This window comes from Daphnia magna, linkage group LG7 (genome assembly GCF_020631705.1).
Source record: "Daphnia magna isolate NIES linkage group LG7, ASM2063170v1.1, whole genome shotgun sequence".
Lineage (NCBI taxonomy): Eukaryota > Metazoa > Arthropoda > Branchiopoda > Diplostraca > Daphniidae > Daphnia > Daphnia magna.
The window spans coordinates 5,024,484-5,037,594 of NC_059188.1; the positions used below are offsets into that span (position 1 = coordinate 5,024,484).

Genomic DNA, 13,111 nt, shown 5'->3' on the forward strand with positions numbered 1-13,111 from the left:
AAGCTGAGGTCATGAGTTAAGCAAGTGTTCAAAATCTCCCAGCCCGAGGGCGGACGGGGAAACTCGGGGGCGACCTCAAAATAATGTGTCGTTCGCATCTCGGACTTCGGATGGGAAGCCTATCTGGTCATAATTGTTCCCAAGCGGGTCACATTGCTCGTTTCTGTAGGAACGGAGAAGAGGCCAAGACCAGAAAGTACGGCCCCGAAAGAGGAAGGGCGGTCAGCGGAGTGATCGTCGAGACGAGGGAAAAACAGATGGAAAACGATCGGCGCAAGGAAGATGGAAAGGCCTGGCAGGCTAGGCGACGGGATTCTGAAGAGATGACCGGAATACCGTGGGCATGGTGTCGGCCGACGAAGACGACTCAGGAGAGACGGCTGTTCTGTTTATCGACTCTTCCGCCTGATAACTGAAGAGGTGGTGTGCCGAGGAATAAGGATCAAGGCCGTGATTGACACCGGAGCGGTGGTGTCGGTAGGAGTCTCCAGCCGCAAGAGAAATTAGAGCTCGTCGATTGGGATGGGACGGACCGTCTGTAGTCATGGTAAACGGCCGAAGGCTCCCCGCTAGGAGCCCTCGAGCTAGAAATCGAGCATAGAGGAATGAAGGCCAGTAAAAGTAATTCTATTGGAAATGAGAGGATCGGTTACTGCTCAGCAACGATTTTCCGGAGCCAGTTCGAGCGGCTCAAAATAATTACGTCCCAAATGGCGCTGAATTATTGCTCGGAGAGTTACCCGTGAACGTAATCGAAGAACAGGAGACCGTAAAGCACCTAGATTGGTCACGAAGACGGGTAGAATGCTTCCGCCCAGAGCCATTGTGTTCCGGTGGAAGATAGAAACCACGACTCTCAATGAAGCAACGTGGATGATTGAACCTTCGAACATCTGGCTCAAACCAAGGGGCTGACGGCGGGTAAAGTGCTGGTGTCTTCGGATCAACCGTTAGGACAAGTGTTGATGGTTAATTTAACCAATCGGCGCGCCTATCTAAGAGAGGGAACCGTTTTGGGGCAGATGGAGGCTGTGGAACCCTCCATTGTCGCAGTGGATGAGGGGGAAACTTGATTGCACTGGGTGACGAGTGTTGGGAGGACTCAGCTGAGTCCATAAGCGACTTTCAGACTCTGTAAGGCCGAATGACCTCTATTCCGAGTCAAGCTTTTCGGGCTCAAGTAGCATCGACGCTTCCACCTGCTGGTATGGAAGATGGTTGAGCTACTCGAGAATTTGACACTAGTTTTGTGTTGAAGGAGGAGAGCTGGGGTGTGCAAGATTGCTGAGCATCGCACTTAAAAATACTGGTACTGCTACACCGGTACATCAGTCTCCCTACAAAAGTGCGGGAAGAGAGGGCTATTGTGCAGAAACAAGTGGACGAAATGCTGAGCAGAAGTGTAATTGAGCGTTCAACTAGCCCGTAGGGCATCACCTGTGGTCTTAGTGAAGAAAAAGGATGGAAGTTGGCGTTTTGTGGGGACTATTGCCGCCTCAACGCCATATCCGTAAAAGATGTTTACCCGTTGCCGAGGATCGAAGAGACGCTGTCTCAATGGATGAACGCTAGCATCTTCTCGACGCTGGATCTGGAGAGTGGGTACTGGCAGGTACCAACTAAACGAAGAGGATAAAGTCAAGACGGCGTTTGTCACCCCGACGGACTTTATCAGTTTCGTTATGCCCTTCGGGTTGGCCTCCGCACCGGGGACGTTCCAACGCAGCGATGATGTTGGTTTAACCGGGCTGAGATGGACGATTTGCCTCGTTTACCTGGACGACATCATCATCTACGCGGCTGACGCGGAGGAACACCTGGTGCGAGTGCGACAAGTGTTGACCGCCTGCGGAAGGCCGGGTTGAAAAGTGCTGGTGAGTGTCAGTTTAGGATCAGCGAAGTAAAGGCTTTAGGCCACGTCATTAGTGGGGACGGAGTTAGGCCTGACTAGAAAAACTTAATGCGGTCGCAAACTTCCCTTCTCCGTCGACCTGTGCAAGCCAAGTGAACAGTTGAAGTGCGTACGTAGCTTTGTAGGCTTCGCCTCATTATTATCGCCGGTTCATTCCTCAGTTTGCAACAGCCAAACCCTGACGGACATGTTTAAAAGGTGGTTGCTTCCGTGCTTAGGAAGAGTCTCAAGAAGAACACTGAGCTGATGAAGCAGGCGCTAGTAAGGTCTGGCCACTTTGGCCTATCCTCGATTTTACAAGGCCGTTCGAGATATCACCCTGACGCCATAGCTACGGTTTAGGAGCGGTTTACTACAACGCGTAAATAACATGGGAATGTCTTCACGCGGAGTCGCCTCTTGTCTTCAAGTGAGTCAAATTACTCGATCACGGAGAAAGAGTGTCTCGCTTGGGTTTGGGCCGTGAAGAAGTTTCGGTCTTACATATGGGGAATGGATCCTTTGGTGGTGACTGATCATCACGCTCTGTGTTGGCTACTCACCAAGAAGGATCTAGCCGGACGTTTACAGCTCGCTGGAGTCTACAGCTACAGGAATTCTACTACGGATCATACACCAAATGAGAGACTTCATACGGATGCAGATGCGTTTTCCGCTATCCGGTCGACGCACCACAGGAGCTCGACGAACAGCTGTATTGTACTCTAGCTGCCTTCGAAATCTGGCACACTGAAAGTAAGAGTGAGTTTCAGCAAGCGCAGCAAGTGGAGTGGGACCAAGTCTTCGGGTCTGGAGAAAGGAAGAAAATACAGCCAGTATCGCCTTAAGGACGGTTTGCTGTTCCAGACCAAGGTCGTTGACGACGGCCTCCTACCAAGGCTATGTGTGCCTCAATCCTTTAAAAACGAGGTAATGCGCTCTTGCCATCGCCAGCGTACCGCCAGCCACCCAGGTGTCACTCGTACTCTTGACAAAGTGAGGGGTAGATACTACTGGTGGGCCTTGGCCGAGGATGTGCGTAATTTTGTGCGGGCGTGTCGGAGTGCCAGTCCCGAAAACCAGTCTACCAGCGACCAGCGGGGGGTTTATGGAAATTCAAAGAAGTGAACGTCCATTCGAGAGACCGGGAATGGATATTCTGGGGCCTTTTCCACTGTCCAAGAGTGGAATAAAAGTATTGTGGTAGCCGTAGATTACGTCACCAAGTGGGCGGAGACTCGAGCTCTACCTTCCAGCAGATGCGTCGGAGGTAGCAGATTTCTTGGTAAATTTGTGTTGTTAAGACATGGGCTCCACGCCAGTGACGACCGACCAGGACGTTGCTTCACCCCGCCGAGGGTAACTCAAAAGGTGTTGCAGGCCCTGGAGACGAACCATCGTACGACAACGGCTTATCGTCCCCAGGCAAATGGTTTGGTGGAAAGGTTGAACCACGAATACCACGCCGCTGACATGCTGTCCATGTATGTTAGCTCCGACCATAAGGATTGGGACGAGTCGTTACCTTTCCGTAACGTTCGCCCCAACAACCCGACCGTCATGAAAGTACGGGACGAACTCCATTCTACCTGGTGTACGGAAGAGAAGCTGTTCTCCCCATCGATGGCGCTCTGAACGCGGATCCGAATTTGGTACCTCCACTAGCCAACCGGGATCCGTCCGAATGGGCGGTGGAACGTCTTCAACAGGCCCGGTTGGAAGTGCAGGCTCGCGCTGCTGCTGTGCAGCGGAAGCAGAAAAAGTTTACGACGAGGGCCGGAGGAGGCGACGACATATCTACCTGGAGAAGTAGAGTGCACTGATCTACAAGCCTATCAGAAAGGTAGGGAAATCTAAGAGAAGCTTTTGCATCGTTGGTTGGGACCGTACATACGGTCGGACGACGAACCACTCCTAGTAATTACGAGCTGCGGCTGGGACGAACGGTTAAAACTGAAATCGTTCATGTGGAACGTATGAAACCGTTCGTCGATTGCGTTAGCATTCCGCCGCCGGAGCGAAGCTGCCGTTGGGAACTCATCAGGAGTCCGTGGACCTGAACCGAGAGGAGTAAACCGGAACTCTCCGGGCTGACCCTCCAGCTGCACGTGATGGGCCGTCACATGTTACAGCCATCGCGCCCGAAGGCGTCGGCCTTCGACGCTCTACGAGAATACGGGCACCGAGGAAAACATTCTACTTCACTTGCTTTCCCGTTGATGTTTTTGCTTACCGTAATGTCTGGTCCGGGTCCGGTAGCTGCCAGCGAGATCGTCGCCCTAAAGGTGGTGATCTTCAAGTCGGAAGGAGACTTAGCCTTTTCCGACTCGGAGTGGGTCGTAGTGACAGATTTACGTTTGATCCAGTGGACCAAGTGGTAAAATCGTTATACGAGTGGTTGGACATTCGAGTGAATGCCATGTCCGATCACTACGCCGGAGTTAAATCACAGTTTAAACAGGCATTGCAACAACATGCGAAAGAACGGGCACAAGAAGAATTTGTTGAAATTGCGGAAGGTTCATCAGCGCTGGAATGAACTAAAACGGCCGGCCGTCGGTGTAGCAAGACTCCAGAGTGAAACGTGGCCTAGTGGATGGAGGAGGTCGACTTCTAACTGGCTTTTCGGGGTCTCTACCAAGAAGATCTCGAACACGTGAACGGCCGGATCAATAAGCTTTCGACGGAGACAACATCCATTCGTGCATGCCCTGGAAGTTCATGCTTCTCTCATTAACGAGACGCTGTGGGAGACTAAGGCAGGAATTGGCGACGCCGTAGCCGGCAGATTTCTGAACTTTGCAAAAATTGAACGAGAGGCCTGGAAAATGGACAACAAAATGGACGTGGTGGTGAAAGAGATCGAAAGGCAATGGATTGCTACCACGAAAGTTGGAGATGCGTTCCGTCAAATTGGGTCCGCCGTGGATGGATCGAAGAGGTGTTGGATAACTTTGCCGTTGGATTGGCTGTTATGGCTATGGAACGTCTACCAGCTACCCTTTTCCCCCCGCTGCAAGTTCAAGCCGCCCTGAAAGAAATTAAATCTGTGCTCCCGTCAGGATGGTCCTTGAGTCCATCCATCCAGAAGGGTGATGTCTGGAAAGTGTACACTGAAGCTAAAGTAGTCGTGGCTGCGGTTAATAATGGTCTTAGAATTTTTATTCATTTACCTGTTTTTGAGTTTCCTTTTCGTTCTTACACTCTATAAAGTAATCAGTTTGCCGCGCCCTATAGAAAATGCCACACAAGGTGCACAATTTTATCCTCTTCCACCATTTCTTGCCGTAGCAACTGATAGACAAGCCTTTGGTAGAGTTATCAGCAGACGATGCATTTCGTTGTTTAATGTCACCGGCTTTAATTTGTCCGATAAGTAGCGCTATTAATCGGAAACACAGGGAACCCGGGTGTGCAATGTCTTTGTTTGTTAAGGACGAGGCCCGTAGTCGCACCCAGTGCACGACTCATGTGTCACCTTGGCTTGGCCAACAAACTGTATATCTAGGCCATAGGAGGTGGGGTTATTCAACTACTGAAGATACAACAATAACAATAACTTGCCCGCAAAGTCGTGAAAAGGTTAACACTTTAATTAGAAGAAAACCTTTGATGTCTTTGAAGTTCCAATGTCGTGTACTGCACACCTGGATAATTGGATTTTTCAGGCAAGCTTCAGGAAGAATGTCAAGTATACACTGAACAACGCGTCACTGCCGTCACTCACTGAGCTTGAAAAAGTAGGGCAAGTTTTGAAAGCGCCTGAGGCTAGTGAGACTATACTAGAAAGGGAGGGGGGACAAGAACCCAGAAAAGCCAGCCGATACTGACGCGCCGTGCGATGATTCAAGGTCGCGTAGCCCCTCATGGGGGAACATCTGCGTATCATTGAGGAAGAAGAGAAAGCTAGATTGGGCGCGGGGCGCGGCAACCCGAAACAGTTCGGTACCCGTTCGAATTGGTAGCAGTTATAGCGGATTTTATTCTCTTTGGTTTGGGAGCAAGTCTGTTCGTTTATTTACGTCAAACCGGGGCAACCATAAAAGCCTTGACTCAACGCATAGTCGAATTGGAAGGTCGATTGACTATTCATGAGGCCGAGGTGGAAGAGCGTTTATAACCGTTACCCGACCCGTTGTATTTGTTTTTGTTTCTCTCTCTCTCTCCCCTATTCTGTAAGGAATTATTCGAATTGCTGAAATTATTTTGGTGTTTCTTGTGTAACTTTTCTTTTCTTCTCAATAGCTATTTGTAGCTGTTATTTTGTTTCATGCTTGTTTTATTGGTAATTTGATTTTTTTTAAATGTTTTGCATTAATGTCCATTGGTTCTACCAATAACCCTTCTAGCATTTGTTGTGACTTTGTTTACATTGAATTTTGCATTCATTTGTTTTCACTAACTTTTGGCTAAAAATTGTTTCTTTGCACTGATTTTTTTTTTTGGCCGAAAATTGCTCGTGTCTCTTATGTTTTGGGGTTTATGTTTATTTTTCCCTTGTTTTTCGTCGTAATAGTGCGATCGGGACGAGTCGCAGGCTGAAGGGGGATGTAGCGTTCACGCATCGTTGTAAGAGAACTCTCGCCATCCGTTATAACTGTAACGGATAGACAAACGACCGACGGAAGTGTCATTCGAGTGTCATCCGATTGCTGATGCATTTGGATTCATCGACTGACCCTTTCCCACGCCTGTAAGACTATAAATGGGACTGTAGTGTAGACCTTTGGGGCCAGTAGTTAGATAGAACAGTTACGTTTACTTTGTGTAGTGCTTAAGTGTTGAAGTGATTGAATACACCTTATTGATCCACCGAACCCATCGGCGATAACTCGTTACAATATAAAACATGATGTCCAATTTTTTTGCATCACTTAAAGTTTATACAATTGTAGGCTTTCCTATGCGGCCATGGTGCGTGTGACAGCTGTTCGCTCAACTTTCGCCATATGTGCCGAAAGTTGATCGCACGTAAAATCAATCTGTATTGAACAAAAGGAGCATGCGAACAATGTTAAAGAAGGGGTTGGTTCAGCTGTTTGTTCCAAGCGAAAGGAAGTAAGCAGCGCTTTGCTGCTACCGTTTCCAGTTCAAATAGAATATACTTGGAAAGTCATATTTCAAAACTGCTAGAACGGGACCTCAGACTATGCATTGTTTGGCCCATTCTATCCGCACCTCATTTTTGTGTAAATTTTATTCTGGTAGAATTCAATGTGAAGTTTTTGTCTGTCTTGGATTTAGCATGATGATTATGTCTAGTTATACTGGATATATTGTTTGTGCCTTTAAAACGTTTGCAAAAAAGAATGTTCTTAGATCTGACACCATGTGTTACTGCATTGATTAAAGATCCTTGAATAACTCACTACAAAAAACTGGTTGAAATTTTAAACCTAATCACGGCCTGGATACAAGTGGTTTAGTTACCGTCATATCACCTGTCTCTTTGGGCTTTGCATTATGAGGTTGTTAAAAAATTACGCGATTTCTTTCAGTTTCTAACCTTTTAATGGAGAAAATAACCAAAACGGACGCTTTTGTGTTGAAGACATCCCTCAGTAGAAATGCTTTTGTATTCCGAGATAAAAGAGTGGCGAGTATGCCTCGCGCTCTAAAAGATGAAGTGTTAAAATAAACACCACACGATAGAGGACAAGATCCTCTAACTGAAACTGTGTGTGGTTCAAAGGTTTCACATGGAGGTTGGAAAATTAAAATTGGGTAAAATAAGAATCACTACTTAAGGCAAGAAGAGCTTGGAAGTTTCTGTTTATACAATCTATGAACACGGCTACTCGTTGGTATGGTGTTTGAAGATTCGTTAATGAAGTAATAACCATTATTATAAATACATGTAGAAAAAAAAATTAATGAACAATTACAATAGTAACGAAACATGTATAGCTTCATTAAAAATACTATTAGCTGGGAAAGGGACATACGAATGGGGGAGGAGGGGGTTGGGGGATGTAGTAAGATTGTAACCGAAAACCCACCCATCCCCACCCTGTTTCTAAAGGCAAAGCAAACGTTTTGGAAACGACTGCGCTTGGGGTTGAACCTTCAACTCTTCTGTTAGTTTGTGAAGTGTAAGCGTCAGCTCATTTAGTGTTTCCAGCAACGAAGATGCCTCGCAATCACCAAGTTCAAGAAGGATACCACCAAGTTCAAGATGGATTCGAGGATTTCGAAGTGGAAGCTGTGCTGAATCAAAGGTAATTGAAACTTTATTTTGTTTCTTTTTTATGTTAAATTAACTCACTTAATTGTATTTTTATTCTTTTCCTTTTCCCGTTTTAGGATGGTGCGGTCGGGATCTGGACGTTCTAAAGTCCAATATTTACTCAAATACGTTGGGTATGCAGAGGCGGAGTGGACGGACTATGCGAATTGCGGAAATTGTCGGTCTCTGACCAGGAAATTCCTGCGCAACGGAGGGTAAGTGTTTTTTGTATTCATTTTTTTTGTATTCAATTAATTTATTTAATCTGTTTGTTTCAGAGCTGTAACCGTCTACGAGGCCGGACCTGCCGGTGATCGGGGTGAGGTAGTTCTGGACGGGGAAGCCTCGCTCTATTGCGAGGCTTTCCTGGCCAGTGAAGCCTCGTCCTCGGGCATGGGCAATCCGGCCGAGGAAGGTGGGCAGCCAACCGACGAGTTCACCGTGGAGCCACCGGCCATTGAGGAACCCGTTCCCGTGGATCTACCCGTCTCCGTGGAGTTACCCGTCCCCCTGGAGCTACCCGCCCATGTGGAGGTACCTTGCCCCGTGGCTCAACCCGCTTCCGTGGCCCAACCCGATATCGTGGCGCAACCTGCTCTCGTGTCCCAATTCGCTCTCGTGGTTCAACCCGCTTCTGTGGCCCACCCCCGTTCGTGTGACCCAACCCGCTCCCGTGGTCCAACCAGCTTCTGTGGCTCAAGGTGCCGTAGCGGTAAGTAATTGTATTGTAATTTTTTATTATTAATTTAAGTAAAACTTTTTTTAAACTTAAAACAGGCTTTGGGGTTGATGTACGAGGGTTTTCGGTGCTCGGTCCTCTTTTGGGGCACTTGGGAAACCAAGGGCCTAGTCAGCAGGAAGTGCAACCGAAACAGAAAGTAAAGCGTCGAAGGAGCGACCTTAATAAAATGAAAACCAGAAAGTGTAATAAGGTAAGTCCATGTTTTATGAATGTTAATTTATTGTTATTTATTTTGGGTTATTTTCTAGTGTCAACAGAAGGGGCACTACCAAAGGGACTGCCCAATTTAAATGATCTTTTTCGGTTTTTTTTGTTTTTTATTTTTTTTAACGTGGAACTTGTATGGTTTTTGAAATTGCAATAAATAACGAAGTTTGTCGAAATAGGTGTTTTATATTTTATTTTACATTGAGTGGTTTTTTTGCCTTTTTGTTTGAGTCAGTCTTTTGGAATTGCGTCAGTCGTACGTGTGCAAGATTGGAAAAAGCAGAAGGGACACAGTATACATTGCGTGTTACTCAAGTTTGTTTTTGGAGGATTTACATTTCTACTGATTTTTCTGCGTAAGTAATTGTGTTGAAATGATTGGTATTGTTTTGTCAGATTATTCAGTATTCTATTACTCTGCTATTACCATGGTGTAAAAGGGAGGTGTACCAACTCTTCAGTTAAGAAGGGTATCTCAGCTGAAGCCTCTTCGTGGTACAAGGTTATCTATCGCCAGAGACGCCTGGTGGCCGATCTTGAACTAAATGAAAAACCCGTTTGAAAAATATTCTAACCCCAAAACAGTGGATCCATCCCTATCGGCATTCGCTACGGCCTATGGCAAGAAGATGGCATTTCAAAATTAATGTTATTATCTTTCTTGTTTGGAAAAAAAAATATTTCAAGTACTGTATGATCACACTCAATATTTAAAAAGAAATTAAAAGATAGTTTAAGTATTACTTTGTATTAAATTTCTTGTATGGGCATTTTTGGCCAGTTTGAAACTCGCCTGGACTGTTGTTTGTTCTTTGGACAATAAAACATCTTTCAAACGTTTAGATTCAAAATAATATCTCACTTTTACATACTCCATTATTAAAGTTCCCATATTACAATGGCGATGAGTATCACAAAAAAGGGCAGTACATTGGTTAATTTAACTTTTGCTATACACTCTTGGAATGTATCAGTGATATAAATATGATTAAGTGACTTAAAGTGGTTTGAGACAACTTTTTCAATTGCGCACAAAGTTTGGTACATTGACAGGGTGACAAACACCAGTCCACCTTTGGTTCGAGCTCTCGTGTATGCATCTGCGTCAAAATCACTTGGTAGATCTGCTTCTTTGGTAATTACGGTCTGTCTGCATGCCTCACACTCGAAAAGGTTTTCTCTCGTTTTCACCATGTAACCTGCTACATCGTATATGAGAAAGTTACCGATTCTATCTTCTTTGGACAAGGGCAACTCGTTCACGTAACGCTTTCCCAGCTCTTCCATTAAATCATCTTTCATTGCTACCCTTAAATCAGTAGCAGCCTTAGCATTGTCGGGGAATTTTTTAATGACACTCCTTAAAATCGACGAGCACCCTAATATGGTCATCATTTTCTACATTTGCGTTCCGCAATAGTATCTTCGCGGGTGTGTACAATGACATCATCCTGATAATATGTAGAAAACTTGCAGCCGTTGGATGTGTATCGACTGAACGTATGCGCCCAAAAGTCATCTATAGGCAAAAAAGGATAGTTCATTAAACGATTATTTGCATTTTTTTTTTTACAAATATATACCTCTAAGGCGTCTTGGTTCCATTTTGCTGTCAGTACGAAATCGTATTTCTCTAAAGGGTTTTTGGATTCAATAACTCTTCTGTCAAGTCAATGGTGCTACGGATAGACAAGCGCCAGCCATCTAGAGTCGTATCTGACGCAAATGCGGCCATTATTGGACGTTTTCCAGGATTGCGATGGCACTCCTCAGTTAACTCTATTATTTTTAGCATGTCTTCGAGTACAGATTTTTTCCCCTTTGTTACCTTTCCCTCCATTTCGACTAAATTATTCCAGTTGTTCCCATTAATTGACTCACCCTTGTGTCGTCCATTCATAATGTCAAATGTGTCATTAATAAGCTTTGTAAGCTTTTCTGTAGCTTCCGATCCTAATAAAATAATGAGTTAGATTTATAAATTTGGAAGATTTAATAAGGTACCATTGAATAAATGCGCTGTTTTTCTGTCTTCTCTTAAAAATTTTAAAGCCATGGCCATATGTTTGGAGTACAGCTATGTGGCCAAGCTTACCGTCATTCTCTGCCAGGTTGATGGCCAAATGTGAGCAAGTTTTAACTTGGGAACCAATTTCAAACCAAGCAACCTTTGATGCTCAAATACTCTCTGATAGAACATGTGGTAGACAGTGTGCCCGGCAAACTGAGAAACATAAAAAGGAAAGTATTAGTCTCCATTTGCTTAAGTATACTTTAAGCACATTTACAACCTGAGCAATTTTTTGAAGCACAATTTATTCACCATTTTTGGAAAGACGCTATCAAGGCGTCAACCAAACGACGCCATTAATGTGTTCAAACTTTCAGTACGACTAATGGAAAACCGTTGACGACTGATCCGAAGGTAACATTTGCTCACAAGCTCAAGAGATGGCGTTTACTATAGAGAACCTAGCAATGCCTACTGGTACCACAAAGAGGCTTCACAAGAGATACCCTTCTTAACTGAAGAGTTGGTACACCTCCCTTTTACACCATGCTATTACTCTGGTTTTGTCTTGACGTTGAACATTCTCTGTTGGAAAAAATGTTTTTGGCAACGTTGTTTGACTTTCACAAAACTGAAAACGTCCACTCAGATGTTAAGAAGCTAGTGCTAGTGCTTCACCTGCCTTGTCAGAGAATCCGCAAATGATATTTTATTCGTTTTAATGATGATTTGTCATTTGCATTTGCTTGGGTGTTGTTTTGTTCATTTGCTTTTGGTGGATGGCGTCAACTATGATGCAACTACTCGGCAAAGAGGTTGATACCTCTGCATAGGTATTAATGTCATATCGTTACGTGGTTTGCTTAAAACTAGGAAGGCTAAATTTGTAGGTCGTTGTTGTTTATAGAATTTGTTGTTTTTTGTAGAAAAACCTACCATACAAATGGGTTCTAACAAAGAAGTTCCTGCATGTAAAGAAATGGTACTAGTGAGGGGTTTTGGGCCATTCGGGTGTTCACAAAATCAACTCCAGCATGGAAACTGTGAAGTTATTACCCAGTCTAGATTTAGAACGAGAGCTCGGAATCCAATTAGTTACTGAAAGAGATACCAGTTGAATACGGTTACGTGAAAACTCAGATTCCTCAGTTATGGGAATTGTATAAACCAAAGGTATTTTAACTATGGGTGCTACAGTAAAGCTTTTTCAAAAGCTAGATATTAAGTTTGAATAGTTATTGTTGATCTATGATTCAATTATTACAGCTGGCTGTTTGTGTTGGAGTCTCAGGAATGGTACAGGAATTAACTTTGGAGACGCAAGCTTTCAGTAAAGGATACTGTTCTTTGGATATTCAGGGCTGTGTGCCAGAAGGTGGTGTTTGTGTTGAAGGTTGCCCAGATCAACTAGAATCTGCCATTGATATGAGAAAAATTGGTCAAAATGTGAATGACTCCTGCTGTGATGTAGTTTCATATATTTCAACTGACCCAGGGCGTTACCTTTGTGATTTTGTATTTTATTGATCCCTTCTTGTTGACAGAACTAGAGCTGCCTTTGAAACAAATCTGGTCACGGTGGCGGACAAGGTGGACCGAAAACCCGTGGTCGTTACTTCGCCGGTGGTTTCAACCAGCGTTGGACCAGCAGTACGACTCAACAACTCCATTACTGTGAAGTTTGCAAAATTTCTTGTGCAAGTAAGCAATAACACTAACCACGTGGTTTCGTACGCAAAGAGACGTGTAATTTACGTTTTATTTTCTTTTTTCTCCAAGGTCCTCAGACTTACAAAGACCATTTGGATGGTGAAAAGCAGAAGAAAAAGAAGGCATCCGTCTGTACTGGCCTCCTTATGGTGCGTTATTAATGTTTTGCGTGTGCATTTATATGTATATTAACCGATATCGGTCAGTTTAGGTTCCCACTCCGAGGACTGGAGCTGGCTTGCACTGTGAACTTTGCAATGTGGCGTGCACTTCTGCAGATGCCTATGCAGCGCACATTCGTGGAACAAAACATCAAAAGGTTTG

The 13,111-nt window shown here is 44.8% G+C and overlaps 1 long non-coding RNA gene and 1 pseudogene across 1 annotated transcript; one reads left to right on the plus strand and one right to left on the minus strand.

The window, feature by feature from the left end:
- Positions 1–9,798: 9,798 nt before the first annotated feature.
- LOC123474011 lies at positions 9,799–11,517 on the minus strand. Its single transcript, XR_006648627.1, has 4 exons — positions 11,358–11,517; positions 11,071–11,290; positions 10,650–11,019; positions 9,799–10,585 (listed from the first exon to the last, which is right to left on the minus strand). It is a non-coding gene; the product is annotated as an uncharacterized LOC123474011 (long non-coding RNA).
- A 125-nt stretch (positions 11,518–11,642) lies between these two features.
- LOC123474010 lies at positions 11,643–12,774 on the plus strand (annotated as a pseudogene).
- The last annotated feature ends 337 nt before the right edge of the window (positions 12,775–13,111 follow it).